The sequence below is a fragment of the Micromys minutus genome (assembly GCF_963924665.1).
Source record: "Micromys minutus genome assembly, chromosome: 3".
Lineage (NCBI taxonomy): Eukaryota > Metazoa > Chordata > Mammalia > Rodentia > Muridae > Micromys > Micromys minutus.
In genome coordinates this window covers 64,251,447-64,273,085 of record NC_137972.1, presented here as the reverse complement: position 1 = coordinate 64,273,085, position 21,639 = coordinate 64,251,447, and the positions used below count along the sequence as shown (strand labels likewise).

The 21,639-nt window shown below is 36.0% G+C and overlaps 1 pseudogene across 1 annotated transcript in view; it reads right to left on the bottom strand.

Annotated features, from left to right (window-relative positions):
• The window catches only part of LOC308418933 (eukaryotic translation initiation factor 5-like), a 201,283-nt pseudogene that overhangs the window by 162,987 nt on the left and 16,657 nt on the right, over positions 1–21,639 (bottom strand). The gene's annotated exons all lie outside the window — the stretch shown is intronic.

Below are 21,639 nucleotides of genomic sequence, written 5' to 3'. Positions count from 1 at the left end.
AATAAAAAGGATCACAAATTTGCTAATTACACAAACTTATCAAAATTGTCAATTTTACGTAAAAACCTGTATATATATTCTGCACAAAAATAAATTAAGTTTATAATATCTACCTATAGTTAGTTATTAGTTATAAAAATATTCTAACAGAACTGAACTGTTTACAAAACTTAGTATTTTGCTGAATTTGTGCTAATATCTTGAAGGAGATAAAGTAGAACAGCATTAATCATTGTACTCCAAGCAACATTTTTGTCTTCATATTAGATGCATTGATTATTTCTTTTTATGACCATTTCAGCATTGTTGTACTGTCAGAGAATTCATTTATATAGAAACATAAATACAGGTATTATTTCTCCTTTTACCTAAGATTTATATGTGTAATATATATATACATATGTGTGTGATATTTATGTGCAATGTTACATAAATATTATTTGACTCCCGAAACCATTTGTTTATAAAAGAAATATATTCCCATGGTGTTTATGCCAAATACGATGGGATTGTCTTTATGTGGTCTGTCTATCAGTCACATTGAGGGTAACGTCATGATGTCTTTTGTATAAATCCCTAGAACCCCCTCAAGGGAGCCATCATTTATTCTATATTCATGATATATTTTCAGTAACTCATTGGGACATTTAACTTATTGGGACATTATTGATGATTTTATGTATGGAATATTATGATTACTCTCATATAAGGCCACAATCACAAGTTCTTGGTATTTTTCTTGCTATGTTATGTAAGAAAACAAAACAATGAATGGGGAGCAAGAAGAAGTAATGTGGGAAGAAAGAGGACAAGAATGGAGCAAGAAATGAACTAAAGGTATGAAATGTCAGGAAGTGAAGCTAGAAATGAATGGGCAAGTAGGAGTAACAGTTCAGAGTGTAAGTAAAATGATTATGACTATAAACATTTGTTATCCTTGTTACAATCATGCTGCTCTATATTATAATTTGGAAAAGCTTCCTAGATTACTACAAAGTAAAATAAGCATTCTGACTTCACATATTAACCAGTCGTATGCTATGCAGAGAATAGCATCACTTCTGCACAGTGGGACCTTATCATTTAAATTACTGCTTTTCAAATAAAAGAGTCTGTAATCTTATTGTTAAACGCATTCACTGTAGTGCAGGACTTTGATAGAGGCATGCTTACTTATGGGATATATTGCAGAGTCCCCTTTACTACTTATGTTTTGTACATGTCTTAGGCTCAGAAGTGCATAATGCAGACACTTGGTATTTTTTAAACATTCAGAAACATTAATTGAAACTTGATAGGAAGTCACATGATGACATTAAATTTGCGGCAGAATAAGACTGGAAGTCACAATTTTAAGCGATCAAGTATTTTAAGGACAAACTCTGAAGGGGCTATAGATGGCTCAGTCAACATTGCACATTTTTAACACATATAAACACCATGGTTTTATTTCAACCGTACACATTAGAAGAAGAAGACTTTGGTATGAGCATGTGATTCTAGGTTTTTCAGATTAGAGTCAGAGTAAACCCTTTCTTGCTGGCCATCTAGCCTAGAGTCCCTAATGAAATCCAGTTAAATAAGAAACACTCTCATATGAGTCACAGGTAGGAGACAACTGCATTGAAAAAGTATTTGCTGCACATGTCACCATACTTACAGAAATATCATAGGAGTAAGAGTTATATGCACAATTCCTGTACTAGATCAAGCCAGCTAAAATCTGGTTATGGCTAGAGACTGGACCAATGAAGCCCCACCTTCATTGGGGGTTACACATTTAATGGACTACTGGAGGAGGGACAGTCAGGATTTTGAGAGAGTCTTTCAGTGAGAGTCTGCACTTGTCCCTGTAGATGATTCTAGCATGTGTTTAAAAAAAAAAACAATACTAACAGGGCTAAGTAGATTGAATATGTATTCAAAAGGCAAGATTTATGGTAAATTGTGATGCATTGCTAGTAGTGGATGTAGAGAAATAATTCTAGGATATTGAAATGGGGTTAGATTTTTCAATATATTACAAATATTGATTCATAATTTGCATTCAGTACATTACAAATTTTAAACAAAATATTTTTGAAATGATGAATGATATCTTAAATACAAGTATAGATCTTGTCTAGTCTCAATAAACATGAGCATGTGCTTGCACACCATGTGACTGTGCACATACCAGTATAAATATACACATATTGACCAAAGTTCCCAGATCTCATTTAAATTCGTTTACATTCAATTTTGTCATTTAAGCTAATGGAAGGAGTTCAGATCTCAGTTGGTTGCAGGCTCTAACTAGGTGCCTCACTACATTTTACTCATCAGAAAAAAGGGCTGTTTCTGAGACCCAAAGGAGACAGAGCCAGAAGAATCCCAGCAAGAGTGTGCTTACATTTTACAGTGTTTCCTTTCTAAAATGATTTTCTCTTAAAGTATTTATTTACCACAATGATATTTTAAATCACACCAGGCAAATTAGATATATTGCTCCATCAGTGGTTGAGACAGTTATTGCTTTACATGATTTGAGCATTTGTTTTTTGTGAGCTGTAATTCACATCAAGTGTGATCTGGCTTCATAGATCATATATAACTACGATAGTTGAGAAATCTAATGCAGGAGGACGGCAAAGAGTCAGCATCAGATTTCATTTCATACTCCACAGTCACAATCAGAGTTATTAAAGAAAAGAGGGAGCTTTGTTTAAAGACCAGGACTGAGGTCAATGAATGGCTAGTTCCAGGCTTTAGCTTGCAGACATTACTGAAAGGGTTATTCTGTTATTAACTTTTGAAGCCAGAGTCAAGTGGAGATATAAATATTTGTTCTACATTACTCTTTCCACTTCCTCCATGCCAGCTGCAACACCCAGGGAGGGGGAAAAGAGAAGGAGCAGCAGCTTAGTTGGAAATCTCCCAGGCAACTGCAGGCTTTTGCTTTCCATCATTAGGTTTGACATCTCTCTCCTGATTGGTTCTTAGTCTGTTCTTTATTATCATGCACACAGCCCGCCAATCAAAGGCAACCAGAGCTAATATGAGTCAATTCATATAGAAATTTTGCCAGTCAGGCTCCTGGCAGGAGTCCAGCTCTCGGCTGGTTCCAGGCTCTAGCCAGGGGCTTGACTGCAAGCTGTTTCACGGAGAAGGAAGGCTGTGTATGAGACCTGCAGGAGACAGAGCCACATGGCTCTCAGCATTTGCAGTGATTTGGTAGGTTTCCACACAGTCAGTCACCTGCTCCTGTTACCTTCGCTTGTGATTATTTAATGCTGCTTCAGCTTTAAGACTGATTATTTTTAGTGCAGATTTAGAGTCCTGCTTCAGTTGCTGCAAGGGTGATTGGCTTCAGCCTCCAGAATCAGACAGATGGGAGACTGCTGTTGTTCCTGGGAGGAACTGCTATATCACGGTCAGTTCTCACGTGTCACTGTGAGCTACTCTGAGAGCTTCAAGCTATAGCATTTGCCAACATCTGATGTAGTAAAACTGGGGACCCCTTTAGACAACATATTCAGTGCAGTGACATTGTAACTGAATAGTGCTTCCCCCCACCCACAGACTATAGGATGAGAGTGGCTCAAGGATGTCAGTTAATGACTTAACGGTTGCACCTCTTTTTTTTTTTTCATTAGACTGTGGTCAGAAGGGGGATTTGCTCCATGTGGAAGCCTAGAAGAATTTTACTGAAGACATTAGAAATGACACTGGAATAATACTCTAAATGGTGAGTGTACTGTATAATATTAACATTGAGGATTTTTTTCACATGACTATACACATGAAAATGTAAGCATTTGTTAATACATAGTAGTAATTACAATCTTAATCATCACTAATAGTAGATGCATTTATTTTGTTAAATTGTTGAAATTTCATTTAATTTTTCTTTAAGAAATACACTAAATATACAGCCAGATCCCTATGCTTGTTCCTGATAAATTTGAATTAATAGAAAAAATGTACTAATAATACCATTCAGATTTGGGTAGTTCATATTAGACACCTTATATTCTGTGGACCACATTAGAGGTTCTATGTGACTAAGTGTTCTGTTATCATTCCCACACTAGACATATCACATTCTGTTCTGCAAAATGAGAGATATTAGGATTTGCAGTCTCAACTAATAGATTACAAAGTCCAAGGTTTTGTCAGGTAAAAACAGTATCAGAATGTTATACTTCTGTGAAAAATTCCGGTGACATTCCCAGAAAGAATGCAGGAAACTACATAGCTAACCTCCCCAAGGGTTCATGAAGCAAGAAAAATATGCCAGCATATTATAAATGCAACTCTTACTTTATTTTGTTATATTTTATTGGTTACTTTATTCATTTACATTTCAAGTTTTATTTATTTATTTTTTGGGAGATGAAAGGGTTTATTTCACTTGCAATTTCATATAACAGTTTATCATAAAAGTCAGTGAGAGTAGAAATTCATGCAGAGCCTAGACCTGGAGGAAGGAGCTGATGTAGAGGACATGGAGGAATGATGATTAAGTTTTATATATTTACATTTCATGTATTCTGAGTTTCTCCTCTGCAAGCCCCCTGCCTCTTCCTCTCTCCTCGCCTGCCTTTATGACAGTGATCCCATACCCACCTATTTACTCCCATCTCACTGAATTAGCATCCCCATACTCTTGGGCATAAGGACCAAGAGACTCTCCTCCCATTGGTGACAGATAAGTCCATCCTCTGCTACATATGTAGCTGGATCTATGGGTACCTCTATACATACAATTTGGCTGGTGGTTAAGACCCTGTGAGCTCTGGGGTAGTCTGGTTGGTCAATATTGTTGTTCTACCCATTGGGTTACAAACGTCTTAAGGTCTTTCAGCCCTTTCCCTATCTGTTCCTTCAGGGTCACCATGCTGAGTCTGATAGCTGTGGGCAGTAACATCCACATTGGTCAGGCTCTGGCAGAGACTGTCATGGGATAGCTATATCAGGTTCCTGTCAGCAAGAGCTTCTTGGCATCAGAAATAATGTCTGGGTTTGGTATCTGCAGATGGGATGTATTCCTAGGTGGGGCAGTCTCTGAATTACCTTTCTTTCAGTCTCTGTTTTGTTTGTCCGTGCATTTCATTTAGACAATAGAAATACTTAGCTAAATTTTTTGAGATGGGTAGGCACCCGATTTCTCATTCAGGGTCTAGAATGTGGCAAACCACTGTGTATAATCTCTACAGGTTCTCTCTCCCACTGTTTGGTATTTCAGTCAGTGTTATCTCTGTGGAATCCTGGGAACTTCTTGCATCCCTGGCATCTGGAAATTTCTGGTGGCTACCCCAGTTTCCCATCACCCACTGCTACACAGCTCTATTCACTTCCCTGACCCTCTGTATTTCTCCTCTGTCTCCTCACTCACATTGATCCTATTCCCCCTTTTCATCTTCCTCTTCTCTCCCTCTTAGCTCTATCTTCCATGATTATTTTGTTCCCCATTCTAAGTAGGACTCAAGGTTCTATACTTTAGTCTTTCTTCTTCTTGAACTTCATATGGTCTATGAGTTGTATCATGTGCATTCTGAGATTCTTGCCTAATATCTACTTATCAGTGATTGTATACCATGTATATAGTGTTAGAAAAGGGAATGTTATCACGTATAGCCTTCACACGAAATGGCAGCTAGATCCTGGTAGCATGTATTTAGTGTCTTCAAATTAGAGTAAGTTAAACTTTAATCTCCTTCTTCCGTGTTTCATAAACAAGTCCTGGGTAATGGGCAACCAAATTTAAAATATACCTCAACTAAATGTTTATTTTGTTTTTATGATTTTAATTGGTAATAATTCTTTGTTTATACATAATTCTGGATGTAGAGGGATCTACAACAATCTAGCCTGTTATTCAGTATGTATTGATCCGTAAATCTGGTGATTCACATATTTACTCTCTGTGGTGATTACCTTTTGTTTACTTGATACAACAAAGTCACATTTGAGAAAGTGAATATCAAATGAACAAATTTGACCCTTGTGGAATTTTCTTTGGAGTGTTTTCAAAGTTAATGATTGGTGTAAGAGGGCCCAATTCAGTTTGAGAAATTTATATTCTGGGTAGATTCACAGAATCCCCTCCCGACCCAAGACAGAAAATTATTTGGGCCATGGTGACAAAGCCAATAAGCTCTAGATAGTGGTCTTCTCTTAGTTCTAACATCCAGGCTGCTTCTATGATGTGCTGCCATGATTTTCTTTCTACATCCATTTCATCAGTAATTTCCTTTTAGTCCTCATGTTCATCACAACAATAGAGAAGAAATTAAGATGTCTATGCAATCATACACAAGTACAAATAAGAGGAAAATCTTGCAAAAACCTCATGTCCTTGAGCACAGAAAGAAACACTCCTACTATAGAATGTAGTCAATTTATTCAGAACATTCTGAAGTAAGAAAGAACAGGAGATATAGGGGTCAGAGGATCTCAAGTCGAGGTGCTGAGTGCCCAGTCCTTTTAAATTACATTCTGATAAAATAAAAGAAGTGACTGAACACACCTAACTCAACCACATGTGGGAAGCCATCAGAGAGGGCTCTGTGTTCTTCCAAAATTAAAGTCATAAGCTATTTTGAACATCCAATGATTACAACAGGGTGATCAACAAGCCACCACCCTTCTAGTATACTAATTTAAATAGAATAGAATAGAATAGAATAGAATAGAACATTTAAAAATGTATGAGCAATGCATCTTTGATAAGAACTTCCAATTGAAGGTATTAACCTCTCTTAGCCAGAATTAAATACTGGTTAAATGATTGTACACAGTTGGCGAGAAAGAGAGAGAGAGAGAGAGAGAGAGAGAGAGAGAGAGAGAGAGAGAGAGAGAGAGAGAGAGAGAGAGAAGAGGAAGAAGGAGAAGGAGAAGGAGAAGGAGAAGGAGAAGGAGAAGGAGAAGGAGAAGGAGAAGGAGAAGGAGAAGGAGAAGGAGAAGGAGAAGGAGAAGAAGAAGAAGAAGAAGAAGAAGAAGAAGAAGAAGAAGAAGAAGAAGAAGAAGAAGAAGAAGAAGAAGAAGAAGAAGAAGAAGAAGAAGAAGAAGAAAAGTGGGCAAACTCATACAAATAATTGATTAATTGATTGTGGTTGCATAGTTGAATAGATAGTACTGCTCAGGAGACAGGAGACATAACTCATGATTTCAGCTTGTACAGACCTTCAAGTTACAGTATTTGGTGTGTAACCCAAAGTGCAGTCTATATAGAATTGCTACCACAGCTTTTTACCATCATGTAAATCTCAGAAATTTAAAGATACTTTCAAAATTGCCTTTTTAAATGTACATATTTTGTGGTTATTTCAGAGGACAGGGTTACAGAATCAGCTACTTTCTTCCACTATAAGATATTTAACTTGAAAGTGGATCCTCTAACAAGCTTTAAAGGAACTCAATTTGGCATTTATTTGTCTTCTCTCAGTGTTACTTTCAAATATGCCAGGATTTTTTTCAGATTATCTTCATTATTGTTGTTATTATTATTTAATTTCTTTTTACAGTCCAGTTGTTAACCCACTCCTGGTTCACTCTCTAACTGTTACTCATCCCATTTTTCTTCCCCATTTTCAAGAAGATGACCTAACCCTCCTACCCCACCCCTGCAGGCCTCCCCACTCTCTGGAGCCTCAAGTCTCTAGAGGGTTAGATGAAAGCTCTCACTGAGGCCAGAATAAGCAGTCCTCTGCAGTATATGTGTCGGTGCCTCATATCAGCTAATGTAAGGTACCACTTTGGTGGTTCAGTGTCTGTGAGATCACAGGCATCCCGTTTAGTTGAGACTGCTGGTCTTCCAATGGGGTCACTCTCCTCATCAGCTTTCTCTATCATATAAATATGCTTACTTATTTGTGGCCAGTACTGTTAAAGCAAATATCAATAGAAATATTTTGGATTGGTTTGTTTTGATTTGCTTGTCCATGAATATAGTGACTATGCAAAGGACTTACTTTCAGCAATTAAATAAATTAAAAGTATATATAGGAATACAGGTGTAGCTTCTGTGTCAGAAGTTTTATTTCACTTTGAGGTTTGTGACAATATCTGTATTTATTCAGGTTGAAGTGAAGACTATAAAAATTGTTTTTGAACTCTGAGTTAGCCTCTATGTTGGATCAATAACTTCATGGATAATTTTTCCTGACATCTCTTCTTTTGCAAAAAGATAATGCCATGTTTCTTCAAGCAGGTAGTTTGCACTCTGCCAATTTTATCCCCAAATTCTCAGCTCTTGTAAAACGGTTCACCCACAATAAAGGTAAAAGTATGTGTTACATAGCATATTTCATCGAATGGCATCTCCAATTAAGAATGCCTCTTAGGTTTGTGCTATCCTTCTCAGGACTGCATAGATTTGTGTGTCATTAAGACTGAAATATTGAAAAGGGGTATGTTTTTATTGCATACTTCTATACTTATGATGGGGAAATTATATTTATAGCATTTACTTGTTTACTTTAGACATTTCTGCTAAGGTGACACTATATTTCACATTATTGACAGTAAATTCTCATTATTTATGCTATTTTCAATAATATGAATCAACTGAATGATCAATTTTTTTGTGACTTCCCCCTGATATTATTGTGTTTTCTGTCATATATTATATGGTGGTTGTGATTATTTTAGGCATTGGAATTTTGGATTTTTAAAATGCTTAGTAGGGATGAAGAGGGGTAGTGAAGTAAACCAGGAAAAGTTTTGAGATAATATAGGTCATGAGATTCCACCTCACACCAGTCAGACTGGCCAAGATCCAAAACTCAGATGACAACAGATGCTGGTGTGGATGTGGAGAAAGAGAAACACTTCTCCTAGTTGGTGGGATTGTAACTGATACAACCACTCTATAAATCAGTCTGGTGTTTCCTCAGAAAATTGGACATAGTACTACCTGAATACCCAGTTATTCCACTTCTGGGGATTTACCCCAGAGACACTCCAAAATACAACAAAATACATGTACCACAATGTTCGTTGCAGCTCTATTTATAATAGCTAGAAGCTGGAAAGAACACCAATGTCCTTCAGTAGATGAATGGATACAAAAATTGTGGTATATTTACACAATGGAGTACTACTCAGCTATCAGAAAAAATGGCTTAACGAAATTAATAAGAAAATGGAAACATCTAGAGAATATCATCCTGAGTGAGATTAGCCTGTCACAAAAGAACAGACATAATATTCAGTCACTGATAATGGGATACTAACCCCTGAAAACTCTGAACACCTCCAAAACAACTCACAGACTGTGTGAAGTTCAAGAAAATAAAGAATATATTTTAATTAAAATAGAACTGTATTACATCCCCCTTTCCTTCCTACAGCCCCTTCCAGTTTCTCTCTTATCTCCTCAAATTAATAACCTCTTTTCCCATATTATTGTTACATATATACATATGTGTATATATATGTACCCACAAATACTTAATTGCAACCTTAAAAAATATATTCGTATACTATTATGCAAAAATGCTTAAAAATTGTACATTTATCTTTGTTTTTAAAAATAAAGTTTAAAAATAAAAATAAAAAATATCTCAATTAAAAAAAAACCACATAGGTCATGAGTAATTGTCAGGTTCTGGTATAGCCTCTCAGGAGACAGCTATGTCATGCTCCTGTGAGCATGCACTTAAGTTATGCAATCTTGTCTAGATTTGGTGACTGTATATGGGATGGGTCCTCATGTGGAATAGAATCTGGATGGACTTTCCTTCAGTTTCTGCTTCAATATTGGCCTCTGTATTTCATCCTGTATTTTGTTCTTCTTTCTAAGGCCTAAAGCTCCACTTTTATCTTTCTTCTTCTTGAGCGTCATGTGGTCTGTGAATTGTATCTCTGGTAATCTGAGCTTTTGGGCTAATATCCACTTATCAGTCAGATGATAAATTCTAGTTGAATCCATTTGCCTAAGAATTTCATGAAGTCTTTTTTTCTAATAGTTGAGTAGTACTCTATTGCTTAAATGTACTACATTTTCTTTATTTATTCTTCTGTTGAAGAATATCGGCGTTCTTCCTAGCTTCTGGCTATTATAAATAGGGCTGCAGGAACATAGTGGAGCATGTTTCCTTGTTATATGTTGGAGCATCTTTTGGATATATGCTCGGGGGGGGGGTGCAGCTGAGTTTTTAAGTAAAACTATGTCCAATTTTCTGAATAACTGCCTGACAATTTTTTATAGTGGTTCTATCAGTTTGCAATCCCACCAGCAATGGAAGTGTTTCTCTCTTCACATCCTTGCCAGCATCTGCTGTCAGATGAGTTCTTGATCTTAGCTATTTTGAAGGGTATGAGGTGGAGCCTCAGGTTTGTTTTGATTTGCATTTTGCTGATGACTAAGGACATTGAATACTTTATTAGGTGTTTCATGGCCATCTAATTTTCCTCTGTTGAAAGTTTTTATTCAATTCTTAATAGGGTTATTTGATTCCTTAATGCATAACTTCTTGAGTTTCTTGCATATCTTTGATAATAATGTTTTATTGGATATAGTTTTTTTTTTGTCCAGCTTTTTTACTATGAGGTAGTGTTATCTTTGTCCCCAAGGTGGGTGTCAGATATGTAGCAAAATTGTAGACCCTGTTTACATATCCAGTTAGTTAGTCTGTGTCTTTTATATCTTTTATATATTTTAGGGAAGATATTTCTTTAATATTTTTAATAGGAATGGACTGGATTCCCCAATTGAGTGATTGTTGTCTTCTCTTGTTTTGTTATTTAGAGGTCAAATTATGTTTGTGTGGCTAACTTAATTTAGGTTTATTGAAAGAAGTCTAATTTCTTGCTCTTTTTGGATGTAGTTTCCCTCCTTGTGTTAGAGGTTTTTATCTATTATCCTTAGTAAGGCTGTATTTGTGGAAAGGTTTGTGTAAGTTTTTTTTGTTTTTGTTTTTTTTTTGTTTTTTTTTGTCATAGAATATCTTGTGTTCTTCATCTATAGTAGTTGAGAGTTCTCCTGGTTATAATAGCAAGGCTGGTATTGTGCTCTCTTAAGTTTTGTATGATATCTGCTCAGGATTTTGTGACTTCTATATTCTCTGTTGAGAAGTCTAGTGTACTTCTGATAGGTCAGACTTTATATGTTGCTTGACATTTTCCCTCACTCTTTTTAATATTTTTGCCTTTAGTTTGTGGATTTGGTGTTTTGATTATTATGTGAGTGAAGGAGTTTCTTTTGTGTTCTAGTCTATTTGGTGATATGTAGATTTCTTGTATGTTTAGGGTCATCACTTTAGGGGAATTTTCTTCTATAATTGTGTTGAAAATATTTACTGGCCCTTTAAATTGGGAATCTACTCTATCTTCTATATATGTTATCCTTATGTTTGGTCTTCTCATTGTGTCCTGTATTTCCTGGATGTTTTGGGTTAGGAGCTTTATGCATTTTGCATTTTCTTGACTGCTGTTTTAATGTTTTCTATGGTATCTTCTACCACGGAGATTTTCTCTTCTATCTCTAGTATTCTGATGGTGATGCTTGCATTTATGACTCCAGATTTCTTTCTTTGGTTTTCTGTTCCCAATGTTGTCCCTCTTTGGAAAGTCTTTTTTTTTTCATTTTAGATACTGGATGGTTTTATAATCTCTACCATCATCATGAGATGGGATATTTAAATCAGAATCTTGCTTTTCCAGTGTGATGAAGTATCCAGGACTTGCTCTAGTGGGAGAATTGTTTTCTGGTGATGCCAGATGTAAGCTGGAAGGAATCTGTGCTTCTGGCTGGGTGGGAGTTTGTTTATCCCTGGTTCCTCTGGAGGAGTCTCAGCTGGTTCCTGTGGATATCCCAGTTAAGATGAGTATTGGGTAAGTTATTTTGGCCTCAGTTGTGATCTTGAGTTTATCAGAGATCCAGTGTTTCTGGGTGTGTCTGATCTAGGACTTGTGCTTTCTCTGTGATACTGTGACCCTGTGATCCTGGGCATTTCAGAGTACCTGAAATTCAGGATTCCTCTGGGTGTTGTGAAATATTTTCAGATATCTGGTTTTGTTGAGATGGTTAAGATTTGAAAGCCCATGCAAATTTTCAGTAGTCCCTTCAGAAGTTGTCAAGTAAAGGCTAAAGGCATATAAGTGACATTTCTGGATATGGCCCATTATATTTCATGATCTCTGATGGATGAGCTCTCAGAGCCAAAGTCCCAAGGGATATCACTGCAGGATTGCTTCTTACAGCTGATAATAATTTTCTGTCAAAATTATAATCATATAATAATTCCTGGGCATTATCCCACCTTATTGGACAGATTTTCTGCAGGTCAACAAAAATCTACTCTCTTATAGTAATGTTATCTAAACAAATTAATGATTTCATAATTTCTAATAAAGATTATATAGAATTCCTAAACTTACATAGGTAATTTCATGACATCTGTGAATGTAGTCTGCAATTAGGGCTGCATGTAAACCTTCATATGATGCCATCTAAGTGTACTAAGATAGAAAACGGGTTTAAAACATATTTACCGTCAGAGAAAACATTCCTTCTGTGCTGGCTATGAAACCACTATCTGATAACTGGTGCCCTAAACTTGGAATAGACAATTGATTGTAGGTACAAGGACAGAAAATTTGACAATTATTATTTATACAAAACATCAATACTAATGAGACACTAGGAGGATGATTTGCCTTTTGACAAAACCAGGTTAAGTTAATGGCATAAGAATTTTTATCTTAAAATTTTAATGAAACTGTGAAGCTAATGGCAGATAATGAATTTTTAATATGATGAGAGGTCTTAATGGAAATGCGGGAAAACATTTCGGTTTTAATTTCTTTTTCAAAGTATGATTTGAATTCATGTTTTAAACTTTTGAACTTTTGAAAGAAAATTTGTAAAATGCCATGGAATCATGAATTCCAAGAAAAGTACAAGAACTAAGACTGTTGGCAATAGCAGAGCAGAGCTGAGTGAAGCTGAACATGGTGTGGTGGGGCAGGGCCAAGTGGGCAGCTTAAGGCCGTAAGGGTAGTGAGAAAAGGTTTTTTTTTTCTTACCATGAGGCTACTTCTTTTGACTTACGTCCATTTTTCTTAGGAGCTTTAATACTAACAAAAATAAAAATATAGACACCCTTTCCTTCTTTGATCAGAGGATGTAGCTCATTTTTTTTATCCAGAATGAATGAGTTCTTTTAGTGTTGGCATTAGCGTTATGCATCTTGCTCATGGGTTATTTTTCTCTGTCTAACATGCATGTATATTTGGATATAGACATATGTATATACATATATATGTATATGTGTGTATATGTAAGTATGCATGGGAACTTCTCAGATGAATGAGACAGGTGGTCTGTCCTGGTATGACTTTCTGTGTATTAATGTGTATATGCCTGTGAATATTTGCTTGTATAAGAGTTCTTTTTGCTTCTTTGAGCAAAATTATCTTTTTCTGGCTCAGTAAAAGTTAATATTTTCAACCCTCCTTTTCACCTGGCCAGCTAGAGGCAAGGCTCTGGGCAAGAAAGATGAGAACTTTAAAAACCTTTAATTTTCTACTGTTTAACAACTGGGGTTCAATCCATGCTAGTAAGCATGTTTTACTTTGGCACAACCAAGAACATTGCTGATACTTCCCCTAACTGCTGTCTATCCAGACCTGGGATATTCCTAACCCAGGTGTTAGAAAGCTGCCTCCAGAATAAGCTAGAAGAAATGAGTCATCTACTTGGGTCTGAGAGTGTTGATGTGGGCCTTACTAAGTCTTAATAGCTGGTTTTTCAGTTTAGCAACAATACCACAATTTTTTTTCTTTAAATGAGAGTCTATATTTGCTCTCTCCATGTTCCTGTTTGTGTTCTTTATCACTATATACTAGAAACTTGTACTTTCATTAGCATTTTCCAATTAATGTGACATAAACAAACTTAGCATCCCACATTCTATACAATCTAGGTATGTGAGTTATATTTTTGATTCATTCCTTATTTTTATGGCTTACAGATTATGTATGTACAAAAATAAAGAGATGGTTTTTAAAGGATGTATCTAATGAAGGCAAGACAAGACAAGGTATTTCCAAGGTGAGAGGTTATCGAAGGTTGACATACATATGGACAATCATCTAAGTAATCTTGTCTCCAATGCATAATGTAGTTAGTTACCACACATGATTGAAATTTAGAATTTGCATTAGAGAAAGACAAACGAGTTATGAATGGTGTTATAATAAATCTTCTATAGTCATACAGATTAGGAGTCATTGCTGATGGCTACCCTATATAGTGTACTTTACAGTTAGAGTGGATTTGGTCCACAAGCTTTATATGGAAGAACACAACAATTTTCTGGACAAAGTAAAACATAACTTAGAATGAAAGACAGATTTTTCAGAGTACCTCCATAAGCGAAAGAGATATGAATTAGATGTTGTTGCAACTACTCATTCCTGGATAGCCAGAAAGCCCAAAGAGGTAAAACACTAGGACTCAAAATTCAAATTTCTCTGTTCTGAGAACCTGGGGAGATTCTCCTACTAGATTGTTGCTTTCTGTGATAAATTGGTGGTATGTGTATGGTCTAGTTTAACTGCACTTTTGTTCCTTATTTCAATAGTCCACATTACATGCCAACCCCTTAGCATTGTATATACAAATAGAACTTCTTAGAAGTAAGAAATTGTTGTGGCTCTAGCTGTAAAGAGAGTTCATGAAAATGTTTATATGTAGTGACATGGCTGATTATCCTGGAGGCTGTAACCACCTTTTCTATAATTAGTACCCACAAACCCACCGCCCCATCAATGGCTTTAGGTAATTTCTTGTTGAAGAGTCACTGTGTCTCTGGGACTACTTCTATATAGTCATGAATTGCTGCTACCTAAAATTCTTGGATGTACAGTAATGTACTAAAATATTTTATTTTTCTGTTGAGAAGATTGGTATTAGTAGTTAGTTGCTATTTGAAAATTGTCAAAGCAGTGATCAAATGGCAGTATCATGGATGTATGTCCATCATTTGTATCATTTTTGGCTGAGACTAAAAGGACCTGTCATCTGCATGTAACCAGTTTTTGTTGGTAGGCCCCACACTCAGTGCCATTTGAAAGGGATCAAGTCCAATGAATCAGCTATTGAATCTAGGAAAGGCCTCCATCCCATTCAGCTAATGACCAGACTACAATGAGATGAGTACAAAGTACAAACCTGTGAGGCATTGCCAAGCCTGTCTCTTTGTTGTACCTGATGGTGGGATCATGATATTATTTGTTTCTCTAGGACATCTTTGAATAAATGTGTGGCATAGGGTTATCTTCTACATTATATAGCCATACCTTGACTTAGCTGTGCTACTCTGTAAAAGACATACAGGTGGACTGGCTGACAGTTTCTATCTCCAGAATAAAAAGCAGGCACAAAGAAGACATAACCTAAGTATTTAGCCTTTTTTATTCTACCCATTAATTAAACATTACACTTCATCTCCAAATGTAATAAAAATACCCGAGGCAACAGGTTGTGTAGGCAAGATCCATTTATGCAGCTAAATATCCTATATGCAGAGTAATAACTTCTGGGTAGAGATGTTGAGTAGAAGTATTTCTCACAATCCACATAATTGCCGATAGCCTGTGTTTTGTAGGTAAAACCAAAGCTTCATTGATTTCCTAATGGTAATTTTGATTTTGTTTGAAATTGTTTTGTCAAGAGGACCTTAGTAGGAATTGTATACAATGTTTACATCTCTTTCTATGGGAAGGGCTTTGAGTAGTACATGGGGTTCTTAGTATATCCAACAAAACCTCATATGAATATAAGAAGAACAGTGATACTCCTAAAGTGATGATAAGACAACACAACTGAAGCAAAGTAGCATGAGATAGTGGAAGGTTCAGAAAAAATTTTACATGTATTTTTACTCTATCAGGTCTTAAGAGGATAGTAGACAGTGTGGGAAATGCTTAAGTGCAATGAGTCAGGTCATTAAGGTGAGCCATCATGGCCAGAGATTCTCTATGGGAAAAAATCAAAGGATTGCACTTTTTTCTTCTATAGTATATAAACCATTAGAGGTTGAGACACTTGGTTATCACTAGAGAAGCCACACACATATATAGCAGGAGTTATATTGCAATATAGAAGAGATAATTGCTACTGGAAAAAATTAGGTATGAGGAAAGCAATCTATAATGGTTCTCAGTTCACTGAGGCTGATAGTGCTGTGCTCACCAGTAACTTAAAGAAGACCTAGGAATATAGAGAATGATATGGGGTATTATAGCTTTGAAGAACCATGTGGTGAGTTAAGTTGTTAATAATGTTGAATATCCATTGAGAGATGGAAGTGGCTTAGATTACCATGTAAAGTGTGCCTCTAATAAGGAGAGCAAATTGGAAGACACAAAAAGAAAAAAAAAAGCAAATAGAGACAGAAGTTTATGTGGGTTACATGGGACAAATATGTATAGATTTGCATTAAGCTTAAGGTTGGATGGGAAAACTAAAATCTAAATCTATACTAATTATCTTCATGGTGACTTGAAAGCCCAGTAAGATGTTCATAGAATGCACCAATGATAAATCAATAAAGGTAATGTCAAGCAAGCCTGGCTCTGGTATTTTTACAGATTAATCACTCTACCACCCTCATCTGCAGAAGGATGCTTAGCTTGTTCTTCATTGGTCAAATCAGGGCCTCTACCAGCAATCAAGTGTGGTTATTATAGTAGCAGAACTCACAACTACAGCACACTGTAAATCCCTTGACACCTCTCACACAGGTAATAGAATAGCAGACAAAGCATGGGAAAACAAGATTTCAATGCACCCACCTCTTTTTTATCTATATGTGGCAAACTAAATTCGTCAAATCAGCCATGTGTTGGGAAATGAAAGAAAGCCCTGTTGAAGCATATGTGAGTATAGAAGTAGACTGATTCATAGAAATTATATGATGATTCTGCATAACTAACCAAGGCTAGTGCCTCTTATGCATTCTACTATATACGACATTGAAATATGTTAAAAGAAAACACTTGATATTAATGTTTGCAACCTACCTATGCTTTAATATACCTTGCTTATATTTGATGTTAGTATCTTATTCACTGTAAACTTCTCAGAACATATGACAGCTGCACAGAAAATAGATGGCAGTGAACATTCAAGGGACTTTACTATGGTTATTCCTGAATCCCTATTATTAATTAACGACTAGTGGCTCATATATTTGCCCCATTTTTATGTCCAACCACTGTAAAAAATTATTTTTTGTGTAAATAGCACAATACTAATGTTTGAGTGTTTTGAACTTTTTGTAATAAATTAAGAGACATGCATAGGAATCTGAAGAATCAAAATGGAAATTTATTTCATAGATGGTATATATGGCAAAAATTATTATAAAATGCACAGCAGGTTTATGGTAGATAATACAGAAGTGATAATTACCAGAATTATTGTGAAATTTAAATAGCCATTGCTTGTAATTGTTTAAAAGTACACAAATGATAAAAGTTTATTGTTGAAGCCCCTAAAATGTTAACTTTTAGAACAATATTGAGAGAAATAAGTTAGCCCTCAATACTAGGTTTTGGCCATATATGCCCTAGAGGATACTAAAATTATAAAGAGTGTTGTTGCATTTTTTGGTTGTATTTCAGAGGTAAATGTTAATGTCCAATTTTAGAAGGAGGTGGTTCATTTGAATGACTAGAAGAGGTATAGTTCAGAATGCCCCCAAATTGCCTTGTCCCTGGGAGGGGTGGTGGTTAGTGCCTATAGTCTCGCCAAGTATCACTGACAATGCTGTTGAGAATTAAGACCCCATCCACTACTTCATTTTGGTTTTAATTTGTTTTGTTATTTTATTATTTTTTATTTTTATTGCAAATATTGTCCCCTTCCAAGTTTCCCCTCCTCAACCCCCCCAACTCAACCCCCTTCTCCACTTGCTTTTTGAGGGAGCACTCCCACCCACAAACCCACTCCTGCCTCTCTTCCCTAACATTTTACTACATTCGGACCACACTGTGCTTGTACTTAAACTTGTTTACCCCTAGAAATTGCTCTGCCCCAGGCTGGCCTTGAATTCAGAGATTTTCTTGCTATTGTCTATTTCCATTAAAAGTGAGTACCACCATGCCTGCACCTAATATTTTTGTGGCTACTATTTCTCAAAATCCAGTTCAAACAACTGATCCTCTGTTTCTGGATTGTCATTTTTTAGATTAAAATGAACAAATGAATAGTAATGCATAATTATATCTATCTATTGTTTAACTCTAAAAGCATGAAAAGCAAGCTTACGTGTGTGGAATCTTGTGTTGTGATTACCACTTCTATCATCTGTTAATATCCTAAAATACAAAAGTTTGGTCTATTCTAATTCCTGGTGTTTCTTTACAAATTTTACAATAGTATTTTGTATTTTTCATTTTTAGACTTGCTCATTTTCATTAACATGTTCCTCATAAGAGTAACCACATAACAGAATTTATAGCAGGCTGTTTTGGTATTTCTTTTGTCAAAGCAGTTAATCTAAACCTCTTCACCTTAGTCACAAGCATTATCTTTAGGCAATAATAAAACACAGATGCATTTGTGTATTTACATTTAAAATTTTATCACTTTTTCTGGTTTATCCCTCTCCAATCCCACCTCCTCTTGCTTCTATGAGGATGCTCTCCTACATACCTCACTGCCTGGCATTCCAATACACTTAGAAAATGAGCCTTCATAGGGCTCCTCTTCCTATGGATGCCAGACAATGCCATTTTCTGCTACATATGCAGATGGAGTTATGGGTCCCTCCATGTGTTCTCTTCATTTGCTGATATAGTCCCTGGATGATCTGGAGGATCTGGTTAGTGGACATTGTTCTTCCTATAGGGTTGCAAACCCCTTCATCTTCTTCTGTCTTTTCTCCAACTCCTCTGTTGGGGTTTCTGTGGTCAGTATGATGGCTGTCTGCAAGCATTCTCATCTGTATCAGTAAAGCTCTGGCAGAGCCGATTAGGAGACATCCATATCAATCTCTTGTCTACAAGCAAATTTTGGCCTCAGCAATGGTGACTGGGTTTGGTGGCTACATATAGAATGGATACCCAGGTGGGGGAGTATCTTGATGAGCTTTTCTTTAGTCTCTACTCCACTCTTTGTTCCTGTATTTCCTCCTATTAGTATTATATTTCCTCATCTAAGAAGTACGAAACATGCCACATTTTGTTCTTCCTTCTTGTTGAGCTTCATATGGTTTGTGAATTGCTTGTTGCGTATTCAGAGCTTTTGCAGTAATATCCATTCATCACTGAGTGCATACCATGTATTTTCTTTGGTGACTGTGTAACCTCATTCAGAATGATATTTTCTACTTCCATTCATTTGCCTAAAAATTTCATGAACTTATTGTTTTTAACAGCTAAGTAGTACTCCATTGTAGAAATGTGGCACATTTTCTGTATCCATTCTTCTGTTGAAGGATACCTAGGTTTTTTCCAGCTTCTGGCTATTATAAATTAGACTGTTAGGAACATGGTAGAGTATGTGACCTTACTATATGTTAGAGTAACTTTTAGGTATATGCCCAGAAGTGTTATAGCTGGGTCCTCAGGTGGTACCACCTTTGCTGGAAAGCAGATATATTATTCACCAAAATATCACATGAAGAGTCTGTAGACAAGACACTAAAATTGTTCTCCAAAAAAATGTGCCATGTCTGCTCAGTTCCCTCAGCAACTAAATTCCACATTTCCTACTATGATCATATATGAAATCCTAGTTAAACTTTCTACTGTTTCCCAAATCCAAAGTACCCAAATCTATACCCCCCCCAAAACAACAGGAGTGAACTTTTCAATATGTCTACAAAAAGTGTCTCACCCCCACACTGACATAGTTCCTCTAACAAGGTCATATCTACTCCAGAAAGCCATACTTCCTAACATAACAACTTCTAGGTCATGCATATTCAAACAAACACATATGCCTTTGTTAATGTCATCTTCAGAACTAATCCATTAAATATGATAACACTAGTAGGAAATTGTCAAAATTAACAGACATTGTGATTTTATTTTAGTTTTTTTTGAAAGATTGACTACCACTCATTGCATAAATATTCACTGTGTATTGGTCAGGATTCTCCAGAATAACATAATAGAATATGTATTAGAAGGAGATCTAGCATTACTATTCTCTTTAATTTAATTTGTGGATGAAACATTTTGTTAATAATATGTTATATAATCAGTCCTCAATAAATCTATATCTAAAGGCTACTCCAATAAATCATGAAGGTATCATTCAGATTATTCCATGACCTTTTAGTTTTCTTTATTTATTTACTTACTTACTTAGGTATTTTTAAACCCAGTGTGTCCAATTATTTTGCCTGAAATGAGAACTGGTAGACTATTCACTGTGACATTTAAATTATAAAAATAGTACTTCCGAAAATTTTGTTTCTTTCCTCAACATGATAATCTGGAAATATTCTTTACTGTTTAATGGGAATTCCATATACTCTCCCAATCCTTGCTGAAATTTTCAACTCAATTGATAGTGAAGGTTTTATGCATGTTTTCTTGGGAATTCACCATATAATAACAATACCTATTTCTTACCTCTATTTATTTTACACCTCTTACATCCTTCCAATATTTCAATTCTCACTTTAAACATTTCATTTTACTGATTGATGTCAATATATCAACAATGGCAAAGTTAAGGAGACTTGTAGAGTCATAGGCATACAGGTAAAGTGGAATTAATTTTACTGATATATGGGGTTAATGTTTCTGGAATATATTTCTAAGAGAAATGAAGATCAGGGACTGATATCTAAATTGTACAATTATAGAAAGACTCAGGGTCTTTTGGAACCTTTTTAATGTCATTTTATTGATATTTTATTTATTTACATTTTAAATGATATTTTTTTTTCCAGTTTCTTCTCCAGAAATCCCTATACCATCCCCCTCCACCCTGCTTCTATGGTGAGCCCCCATTTCCTCTCCTACCTCACACCCTGGCATTCCCCTCTACTGGGGTATAGAGCTTGCACAGGACCAAAATCCTTGTAAGAACAATGCTCAGCAGTACACTGAGATTAAAGCCTGGCAGCCAATTGGGCCATGTGATCCCCAGTGTGAGCTCTCAGGAATAGTGCTCTGTCAATGATCCTGACTATCTCTGGCAGACTGAACTGAGCTGGTGAGAAACTCTGGGGTAGAGTGTGAGAAATTTCAAGATACTGATTCTCTTCCCAATGAGAAGTGGTAACAGCTCTTTTAGAACAGAGAAACTCGGGTGGAAGAATGATTTCAACACATGGCTTTTAGTTTCCTCCCAGCCTTTGTCTAAGTACGTTTTTTTCTATTATTTTTATTTTTATTTTTATTTTTGGATGGTTCAAGGTAAGACCACCTACCTCTTGGTTTTGCCTCAGGGCTTAGAAAGAACTTATGTACATATTTTAGGCCATTCCTATTTCTGTTTAAGGCTTACTTGCAGTTACTTCTACGTGTAGGAAGAAATTTGGAACATGGCTGATTTGGCTGGATTCCATGGTCACATCCTCCTGTAGATACAGAACTTGGGGCGTGGCCAATGCCTAGTGGAGCCACGCCACTGTGGAAGTATGAAGATTGCATATTGTTTTTGGCAGTGTGAAGGTTTCTGCA